At 53.4% G+C, this 9,506-nt stretch overlaps 1 protein-coding gene across 1 annotated transcript in view; it reads left to right on the forward strand.

The window, feature by feature from the left end:
- Window positions 1-7,223: 7,223 nt before the first annotated feature.
- KHDRBS3 (KH RNA binding domain containing, signal transduction associated 3) overlaps window positions 7,224-9,506 on the forward strand; it is a 61,218-nt gene continuing 58,935 nt past the window's right edge. The window contains exon 1 of the mRNA XM_023763901.1: window positions 7,224-7,317. The gene's annotated coding sequence lies outside the window, so the exon portion shown is untranslated. The remainder of the gene's footprint in view (window positions 7,318-9,506) is intronic.

Below are 9,506 nucleotides of genomic sequence, written 5' to 3' on the forward strand. Positions count from 1 at the left end.
AGCCTCTGCCGGGATTCCTCTAAAAATGGTAGCATTGACCTGGCTGGCGTGGCTCAGTGGTTGAGCATCGACCTATGAACCAGGAGGTCATGGTTCAATTCCCGGTCAGGGCACATGCCGGGTTGTGGGCTCCATCCCCAGTGTGGGGCGTGCAGGAGGCAGCCAATCCATGATTCTCTCTCATCATTGATGTTTCTCTCTCCCTCTCCCTTCCTCTCTGAAACATATATATAAAGGTAGCACCGCCTGCAAGCCAGTACCCCCAGGTCCAGGCTCTGTAGGCACTGATCCTCGTGCAGCCCTTCAGACAGAGGGCAGAGGGAGGCAGTTTGTGGAACCTCCCGCCTTCCTCCCCAGCACTCAGCCATCCTCAGAGCCACTGTCCTGGTGCCTGCCATTGACGGGGAAGGCGCGCTGCTGATGGGAATGAACTTGGTTTGTGTTGCCTCGGCCAGGAGGCCCTCCCATCTGGTGTGAGGAGCCTGGGTCTCGTCCAGCGCCCTCCTGGCTCTGCACTTGAGGCAAGTTTCTCCTGTTGCTCTTTAAATGTCAGCCGCCCACCTGTCCAATGAGAGCACGGACTGGGTGATCTCCAGGGTCCCTGCGCCTCCCACCCCCGTGAGTCCCCCAGAACCTGCATACTGGGCTATGGCTTCGACCCCGAGTGGCTCCGATGCCGGGGTTGGTGTTGAAGGGAAATGAAAATGAACCCTGGAGAGGCCCAGAGCAAACGAAAGCACATTGTGGAGGAGACAGGAAGTAATTCCCCAGGACCTGGAGGCTCTGGAGACAGACAGCCAGGTCTGTATGGGTATCTGATCGCTGCTAGAACAAACGACCACAACCATAGTGGCTGGAAACAATGCACATATATTATCTCAGCGCTGGAGGGTCAGAGGTCTGACGTGGGTCTCACTGGGAGGAAACCGGGGTGTTGGCAGGGCTGCATCTGTCCAGGAGCTGGAGGGGAGATTCCATCTCCCTGCCTTTCTGGTTTTCAGATCAGCTGCATTCCATGGCTTGTGGCCACTTCTCTCAATTTCAAAGCCAGCAGCATAGCATCCTCTGATCTCTCTCTCAGATCAGACTGACTCTAACAATCTCTCATGGCCGCCTCTTCCACTTAAAGACCCTTCTGATTGCATCAGCCCCACCAGATAATCCAGGATAATGTATTTCTTTTAAGGTGCACTGATTAGCAATCTTAATTCTATCTGCAATCTTAATTTCTGCTTTCTGTAAAGCATACATAGTCACAGATTCTGGGGGATTAGGACACGGGCATCTTTGAGAGGCCATTATTTCACCTCTGATGAGATCCACATCCCAGATCTGAGGCAAGTCAGAAACCTCCCAGGCCTGTGACCTCCTCTGTGGCCACTGACCCCATAGGAGGGATGAGGTCTCCTGCTACCAACTCCCAAGCTCCTCCCTTGAACAGTTTATTGTAACTCCTTGTCTAACAGCTGTATCCCTCCTCAGATTGGAACTTGCATGAGACAGGGAACAGTGTCTGGTTTGTTCAGCCCTCAACTCCAAGCACAGAGTGTATCACTCAGCATTTGCTGCATTAACAAATATCCCCCCCCCCCACACACACCACCGCCAATCTCACTGAGTTAATAATGATTTATTAAAAGCTAAAGATTGAATTCAGATCTGTTCCATGTGTTTTCACATTCAAAGACACAGATGATGGTTGAGGATGTATGGGGGTAAAAGGCAAAAAAAAAAATGTGAGAAGAATAATGCATTCTGCCCTAATTAGGATCTGACAGAAACATTCCTTACCAAACAGATGACTAGACGAGCTGTGTCTGTAACAGGGAAGCATCGGGGATGACTGGACTGTTCCTGTCTGTTACTACTGCTTTCAGCCTTCCTCACAAGTGGCCAGGATGTCTTGTCATTTTACCCCCACATGAAGCACCTCTGTTCTGGGGGAAGGATTAAGTCTGGCTCTCTCTGGCCCTACCATCCCCAACTTTCATCATATTCATTTTCCTTGAAGAATTATTTGGAGGACAAGTCATGCTCAAGTGTTATCTTAAAGGCATGGCATTTAGTATAGGAACATAAATTATTAGGGTGGGAAGTTTGATTAATAGGGATATGCATCGTGAAGACAATAAGGAGCTGATTTCATTCTTTTTAAAAATATATTTGTATTGATTTCAGAGAAAGGAAGGGAGAGGGATAGAGAGATAGAGACATCAACGATGAAAGAGAATGATTGATTGGCTGCCTCCTACACCCCCCTTCCCTCCTAGTGGGGATCCAGCCTACAACCATGACCTCCTGGTTCATGGGTCGCCGCTCAACCACTGAGCCATGCCAGCTGGGCAAGGAGCTGATTTCTAAAAACTCTTTGAGTCCTGTCTTGCAAACAGAAAGAATGCCTGTAGCAAGAGCTCGACTCCACGGTTCTCATCAGCTCAGATCCTCCCCCGTCTCTCCAGGCCAAAGCGGCTTTTCCCTGAGCCAACACCGAGTAGCTGACAGGTAACTGGCCCAAAACCACATTTGCTTCTCACCGTCCACCAGGATGTGAGAGTCAACGATTTGGTAATCTGATTGTCTGCTGCCAATGTCATTCGAAATAATTGCTGATAAAATAGGAAAGAAAGCTTCAGCAAATCTGAAAACGGATTAGGCGGAACTCACGGCACCAGGGGCTGATATTAAATATTGTTTCAGAGCTTGGATCAGGCTTCACACTGAGTCTGGATGAATACTGGGCCATGGGGTTTGGATGGGAGCCAGGTCGCGTCCCGTCTTCCACTACGCATGGCACTGAGATTCCAAGTCGGGAGCTGATTCCTAAAGCCAACTCCCCCATCTCCACCTCATGGGCACAGCGATCGAAGATTCAAAGTCAAGAGCATCACCTGAACTTAGAGTGACCCTACTGAGTGGCCCGCTGACATGTGCACACCATCACTCATGAGCCTCATATGCTCAGAGGTGGACATTGCATTTCTCACGTAACAGATGAAGAATCGGATTCTTGCCAAGGTCACAGAGATCGTGAGGGACAGAGCTAAGGTTCCAAGTTGGGGGTGTGTCCCAGGACCTTGGTCATCTGGCTGGACCACGCTGCCTCTTCCCCGGTCCTGGGTAGTGCTAACCACCTTATCCCCGAGGGTCAACATCTGCTCGGATAATCCTATTTCGCTTCCTGCCCTGATTAGCTTCCTTCTATTCCTGCCGCTGTCCACTTCGTAAAGGCCGCACAGAGAAAGCGGGATGTAATTGAAACACCAACCGTTCAGACAGCTGTGCATCTGCAAAGCTTGGGACAAATGGAATTCTTAAGTAACATAATTGTATTTTATTTGCAAAAACATCTCTGTTAATTTGTTCATTCAACAAACATAGGAGGTGGGAGCCATTGGGGGCGGACACACTGGAAGCCTGTTTGCAAGGGTTCCCCCTGGCGGCAGAGATGAGAATGCACTCTACCGCAGAAGGGTGAAAGCCTGCAGAGCCCTTATTTCCACTTGAATGAATAGTTCCTCCTCAGCCAGCTCAACACAGTGGAGCCAGACTCAGATTCCATAATTGTCAGCCAGCAGGTGTGGATTGAATTCCCAGCTGGAGCCATGAGAGGGCATCGCACTGTCCCCTGCACCGTGCAACGGTGAGGAAGGCTCCCATCTGCAGTGGCTGCCCTATTGTTTTGGTCAGTGGGGGCCCCAGAGTTGCCCTGAATCTATAGCTGCTTTGCTAGCTCTGAGTGGGCCAGGGATGGGTGAGGATGCTCAGGGTCCCTCAAGTTCCCTACGTCCACTTCAGCCAGCAATGTTGAGGCCTTTCCACATTTTGGGTGGGAAGGAGACAGGGACAGCAGGATGAAGGGATAGAAGGAAAAGAAGAAGAGAGGGAGGGAGGAAGAAAGAGGTGAGCTGCTCAACTTAGCACAAAGCCTTCGCCAGACAGCGTGACACCACACGGGCGCAATCTCAGAGAGCAGTCAGCGAAAGGAGGTGGATGGAATTCAGGGACCCGAGACACATTCCAGAGATAACGAACGCTCTGTGATGAGGGCTCTGCCTATTTTAAGAATTTCTTTGCAATCAAGTACTCCAGAGGGGGAAACAGAGGGGTCACATGCATCATGGGAAAAGCACTTTGTATTAGAAAAATAATGGTGTTGATATCCTTTCAACAGACCTTTAAGTACAATTTGTCCCTTTGCTTAATTAATTGCAGATTGCAGAGAACATATTCTGTGACAAGACTGTGTTCTGTTGACACTGCCATCTAATGAAACATAGGTTATTTTAGACGATTTCAGAAAATGTCTTCTGTGTGTAGATTCTGATTACATGGCTATTAGAACAAGCAGGAATCACCTGGCCAGACTACCCCTTCCCCTCTCGGGCCTGCAATCAATCGTTTTGTGTCTGTACGTGTTAACACGTAGCTCCATTTCAGAGAGAAATTATGTTATGTAGGAAAAACAGTCGTGTTCAGAGATAACGAGACATTTTAAAAGGGGGGGATGGGATAAAATAATTCCCCCAATGGAATTATTACAATTGGTTTTCATCAATGATTCATAACAGAATTGGAAAGACAGACATATTCAAAGGGTGCCTATTTGAGTGATTTAATTGAATGAGCTAATGGACTGTTAGAGGTAGAAAGACCTTAGAAATAACCTAGCTCAGCCCGTGTTTGTGAAGATGACGCAGTTAAGCAAGTAACACATTGAGCGAGTGGAGAGAGCTGGGGCTTTGGAACGCCATCTCTCTCACACCCTGGGACTCCATCTCCCCGTCTGCACACGGGGACTCGGGACAGAGTGACTCCCTCTCGCTGGGAGTCTCCTGACCCCTGATTTCAGTGGGTTGCTCACCCTTCTTCCTTCACAGTGTGCACTGCCATTTGTAATTTCCATATTGGTGTGAGCGTGTTTGGTTACTATCTGTCTCCCCCAGGGGAGGAGTGGGACCAGGGCTCGGTGAGGATGTAGCCATCCTGCTGTAGCTCTCCAGTGCCCCATAGGGTGCTCAATGGCATGCTCCCCACATGGTACTCGATGGATGGCGTGTGCTGAGTGGAGAAATGGATGAAGGCACATGGCACTCCATGGCATGCTCCCCACATGGTACTCAATGGCGTGTGCTGGATGGAGAAATGAATGAAGAAGGCACATGGTACTTGATGGTGCACTCAATGGAGAAATGAATGACTTGCTGAAAGATGGTCTGACCATCATGGAGGGAGAGGCTGGAACTTTAGTTTCTCGAATACCAGTTACAGTAATAAAAAATATATATATATAACACAACCGAAGCTTTTTTTGGCTCACATAGATTTTAATGTTATTGAAATGGATGCGTTAAATTTTTTTTTTTACATAATTGGCTCTTTAGACTTGATATGTAACAAACTATTAAGTAAGTTAACACTCTTTTTCACACTCTCAGCTGCTACACCCTGGAAACTCGATGCTTCTCATGAGCACAGGGAAAGAGTGCCTGTATTTGCAGCCCCCTCCACCCCCTTAAGCCTTCTCCGATCATATCTCTAGATAATCCTCTAGATCGCAGCTACAGGCGTGTTTTCCTAAGCGCGGAGACTGGTTCTCCAAACCAGCTCCTTTCCCTTTCGTCTGGGAAACCACCCATCTCAGGACAGACCAGCCCAGTCGATGAGTTGGCTATGAACTGGGGCAGGGGACTTCCGTAGACAGAGGAAGATGTGCTTTTCCACTGATTACATGGGAAGACTTTCCACAGACTCCCGGCCACAGAGCGGTGAGTCATTTGTGTATCTCGCCAGCTGGACGAGGAGGAATGACGGAGAGAAGAGAAGAAGGGAGAAAGGAGGGGAGGGAGGGGAGGCACAATCCCAGCCGCTTGGAAAGGTAGAGCTGTCCCCGGAACAGCTCAATGATACAGGTGCCACCAGAATCCCGTTTTTACAAGAGGGGAAACGGAGGCACAGAGCAGTTAAGTGACTAGCTCAAGGCCCCACAGTCAGAGAGAAGCTGGCTCCGTAGGTTATGATCTTAGCCACGGTTCTAAGCAGCCCTGTACCTGATCTGAGCCCAGGGATTTCTGGGGTGCTGGCTTCTGTGATGAAGCCAGGCGCAAGGACAGGGAGCCACCACTCATGAGCCCCTACATAGGAATTCCTCTCCTTCTGGCTGAGTCCAGGGAGGGCGCTGTCCACCCTGCTGGTGCTGATCTCCCCCTGGAGGGAGTTCACTGTGTATTGAGCACGCAGCCTGGGTCTCGGTGCTGGTAACAGGGCGTAATCCCTGTTCATGTAATAGCTCATTTAATTCTCACAACAACCTTACATCGTGGGGACAATTTTCCTTCATCGGGCGGATGAGAAATCGGAGACACGAAGAGGTTAAGTCCTCAGTCCAAGAAAACAGGGTTTAAAATGGCAGAGCTGGGCTCGGAGCCCACACATTCTGTCTCCAGGGCCGCCACTCACAGCCACAGCGGCCTGGGCTTCGGCTGTGAGAGAGGCGCCAAGGCCTAGGGACCAGGTCCAACCCAAGGGTTATCAATCTGGCTCCACAGGAACTTTTGGGGGCATGCACTTCCACACTTGGCCACGAGGGGGTGCGTGCGCAATAGCTGTGGTTTTAGCAGCTGCTGGGACCAGGAGGGCTCCCTTCCTGGGGAAGGAAGAGGGGGGCTAGAAGGCTTGGGGTTTCTATCCCCATATAGTGTGAGGAGGGAACAGACGTGTAGGGAACATGGGTGCAGACAGGCAGGTGTCTTGAGGTATATGAGTGACTGGGCTGCAGGGTCATTCCACCCATACGTAGACGTGGGTGGAGTGTGCCCTGTGTGCAATGGTCTCATTACTGCCTTTAGGTCACTTAGATGTTCTGAGCAACAGTGTCTTTACCTCTGAACGAGTGACCTGGGACCTAGCTGATCTGGGCGGTCCCTTCTAGCTGCATTTCGCTGAGCGCAGGAGGTTTGGGGAGGTGGGTCGAGTAAATAGAACAGGACCACGGACAGCCCCCTGGTCCCCCGTGCCCGGCTCCCTGTGCGCGTCAGGCCTTTCCAATCACGCTCGAGGCGGGCAATGCATTCCCCGCAGTAACTGGCAGGGGCCCGAGATCTGAGCGAGCATCCTTGGTGTCTCCCGGCACAGGGATGACTGATTTGCAGGCGAGGCCGGGCCATCTTTGGGTGCTTGTCTTACATGACAAACTCATTTGTCTCAGGGAGCCGGGAAGCCGTGCTGTGAGGAGACTGCCTTCTGGACAGAGGGACGCAAAGGAGAGTTGAGAGCTTGCCACGGACCGACTGCCCGACCAGCACAGACCTGGGCGTGGAGGTGAGCAGGCTGTGAGGACATCCCGGAGGCAGGGCATCTGCTGCCCAGCACCGACGGGTTAAGTGTGGAGGGAGCATACACGATGCCAGCGGAGGGCGAGGAGGGAGCGGCGGATGCGTTACGTGCAGTCCCGTGGTGCCCAGGATGAACTCAGCGCTTCAGTGTAAACCGTGCAAGGGCCCTTGGGGGTCGTAGGTGTTGCCTCTTCCCTGCTCAGGGACTGGAGTTGGAGACCTACTTGCAGAAAAACGACCACTTTTCTCCAACCCGACTTTCCCATCTTCAAAGGGACCAGAGGGCTAGAGCCCACAGGATGGCCATCTCCTGAAGGCCAGCAGACTCTGCAGTAAGGCCTGGAGGAGCCGCCGCCCCCCTTCCCCGCCCCTCCCTCCCCCCCAGCCAGCGGCTCAGCAGGTGGGAAGGTGGGGACAATTTCCTGAGCATCTCACAGAGACATCCATCCCTGTCCTCCCTGGAGGACCCCACACGGGCACTCACAGCGCTGGGCACCTGCCCTCTTGGAAGGTTCTGCGAGGAGGAGGGTCCAAGAGAAGATTCAGTGCCCTTGCTGGCGGCGTCCTGGTGTGCAGCCCTCCTCCCCAGCTGCTGGTGGGGCACCTCTGCCAACTGTTCAGATGCAGGAGGGAGGGACGAGCCAGTCAGGAGTGTCTGGGGCTGCTACCCGGGAGGGTGACACAGGGAAGGAGGGAGAGGGAGCTGCAGGGTCCCTGGGCATGGGGTCCCTCATGGACAGGGGTGGGACTCAGGTAGAGCATCTGGGCCCGGTCTCCTCACTGGTAAGTGGTGATGAATAGTATCTCCCCTGCAGGGTGTGGAGAGCACCGGAAGCAGTGAGTGCAGAGCCACTGGCACGGTGCCTGGCCCCTAGTAAACGCTCAATAAAAACGGCGATCACTCAGTCTGGGCTGTCCCTGGGACACAAGTGCTAAGGGAAAGGGGAGTGAGAGACCACATGGTGAGGGAGCAGCCGACCTCAGGTCCCGTGCCCTCTCCTGGGCTCCTCCTTGTCCCAGCCACTGCCCTTCTCCTGCCCTCCGTTTACAAGTGGCTGTCTAGGACTCAAGCCCTGGAGTGTAAGTCCTGTGATGGAGGAATGGAAGCCAGAGGTATGTGCATGCGAAACACTGCCCCACAGTCCTTCCCGCTGCCGCCGGGACGACGGCACGGCCCAGGGTCTGCAGATGTGTCTGGAAGCTCAGCTGACAGGGGAATGAGCTGAGGTGGCAGGGGGTCAGGGGGGAGCTGGGACTGGAGCCACCCACGCTGGGGTCCTGGCAGCCCCACCCTGGGCCCCAGGTGATAGACAGAGCCATCTTCTCCCAGGCCCTTCACTCAGTCTGCTGGGCAGTGTGGACTGTCCAGCGGTGGGAACCCCACAGGGAGTGTGTGTGTGTGTGTGGGGGGGGGGCGGAGCTACAGCTGAGGGGAAGGGAGGTTCAGGAGACCAGCTGTGCAGGGGAAAAACCAACAGAGCCCACCAAGCATGCCCTACGTGCTGGAGGCTGACGGGGATCTCATTATGAGTAGACACGGCCAGTCTCCACGGCTGACTCTCTTATGGAACAGGCTCTGTTCCCTCCCTTTACAGATGAGGAAGCTGGGCCCAGAGAGTGACTCCCCGGGATGCACCGCGGCCTGAGCAGCAGGTTCCCTTCCACACCCAGGCTGCCGGGCCCAGGGCCACACAGTTAACGTCCTCATTTGACCTCCTCTTGAACGCTGGGCCCAAAGAGAGCCCTGGAGGAACTTCTTCCGGGGGCTCCCACGTGGCCCCTGAGGTGGGAGGTCAGTCTAGGGGTGCAGCAGGGGATGGGGCTTTGAGAGCAGAGACAGTGGGGACTGGGGGCTGGGACTCAGAGCAGCTCAGAGCTCCCTGATCCCCACTCTCAGCCTCTGTGGTCTGTTTGCATCCTGCTGGGGGTGGGGGGGTGGGGGGTGGGGTTGCCTGGGACCCGGAGGAGGATTCAGCCTGGCCAGGGGAGTCGCCTGCCACTGCCTTACCCTTTCCACAAACAGTTCAGGTGCCCCCACAACTGCCCCAGTGCACCCGGTGCTGGGGATCTTCCCCCCAAAACAAAACCTAGCCCTGCCCACGAGATGCCCGCGGTCTGATGCAAACAGAATCCCAGCCTTCAGAGTGAGGGCGGAGCAGCACTGGGGGTGGGGGG

Source organism: Myotis lucifugus, unplaced genomic scaffold (genome assembly GCF_000147115.1).
Source record: "Myotis lucifugus unplaced genomic scaffold, Myoluc2.0 scaffold_307, whole genome shotgun sequence".
Classification (NCBI taxonomy): Eukaryota; Metazoa; Chordata; class Mammalia; order Chiroptera; family Vespertilionidae; genus Myotis; species Myotis lucifugus.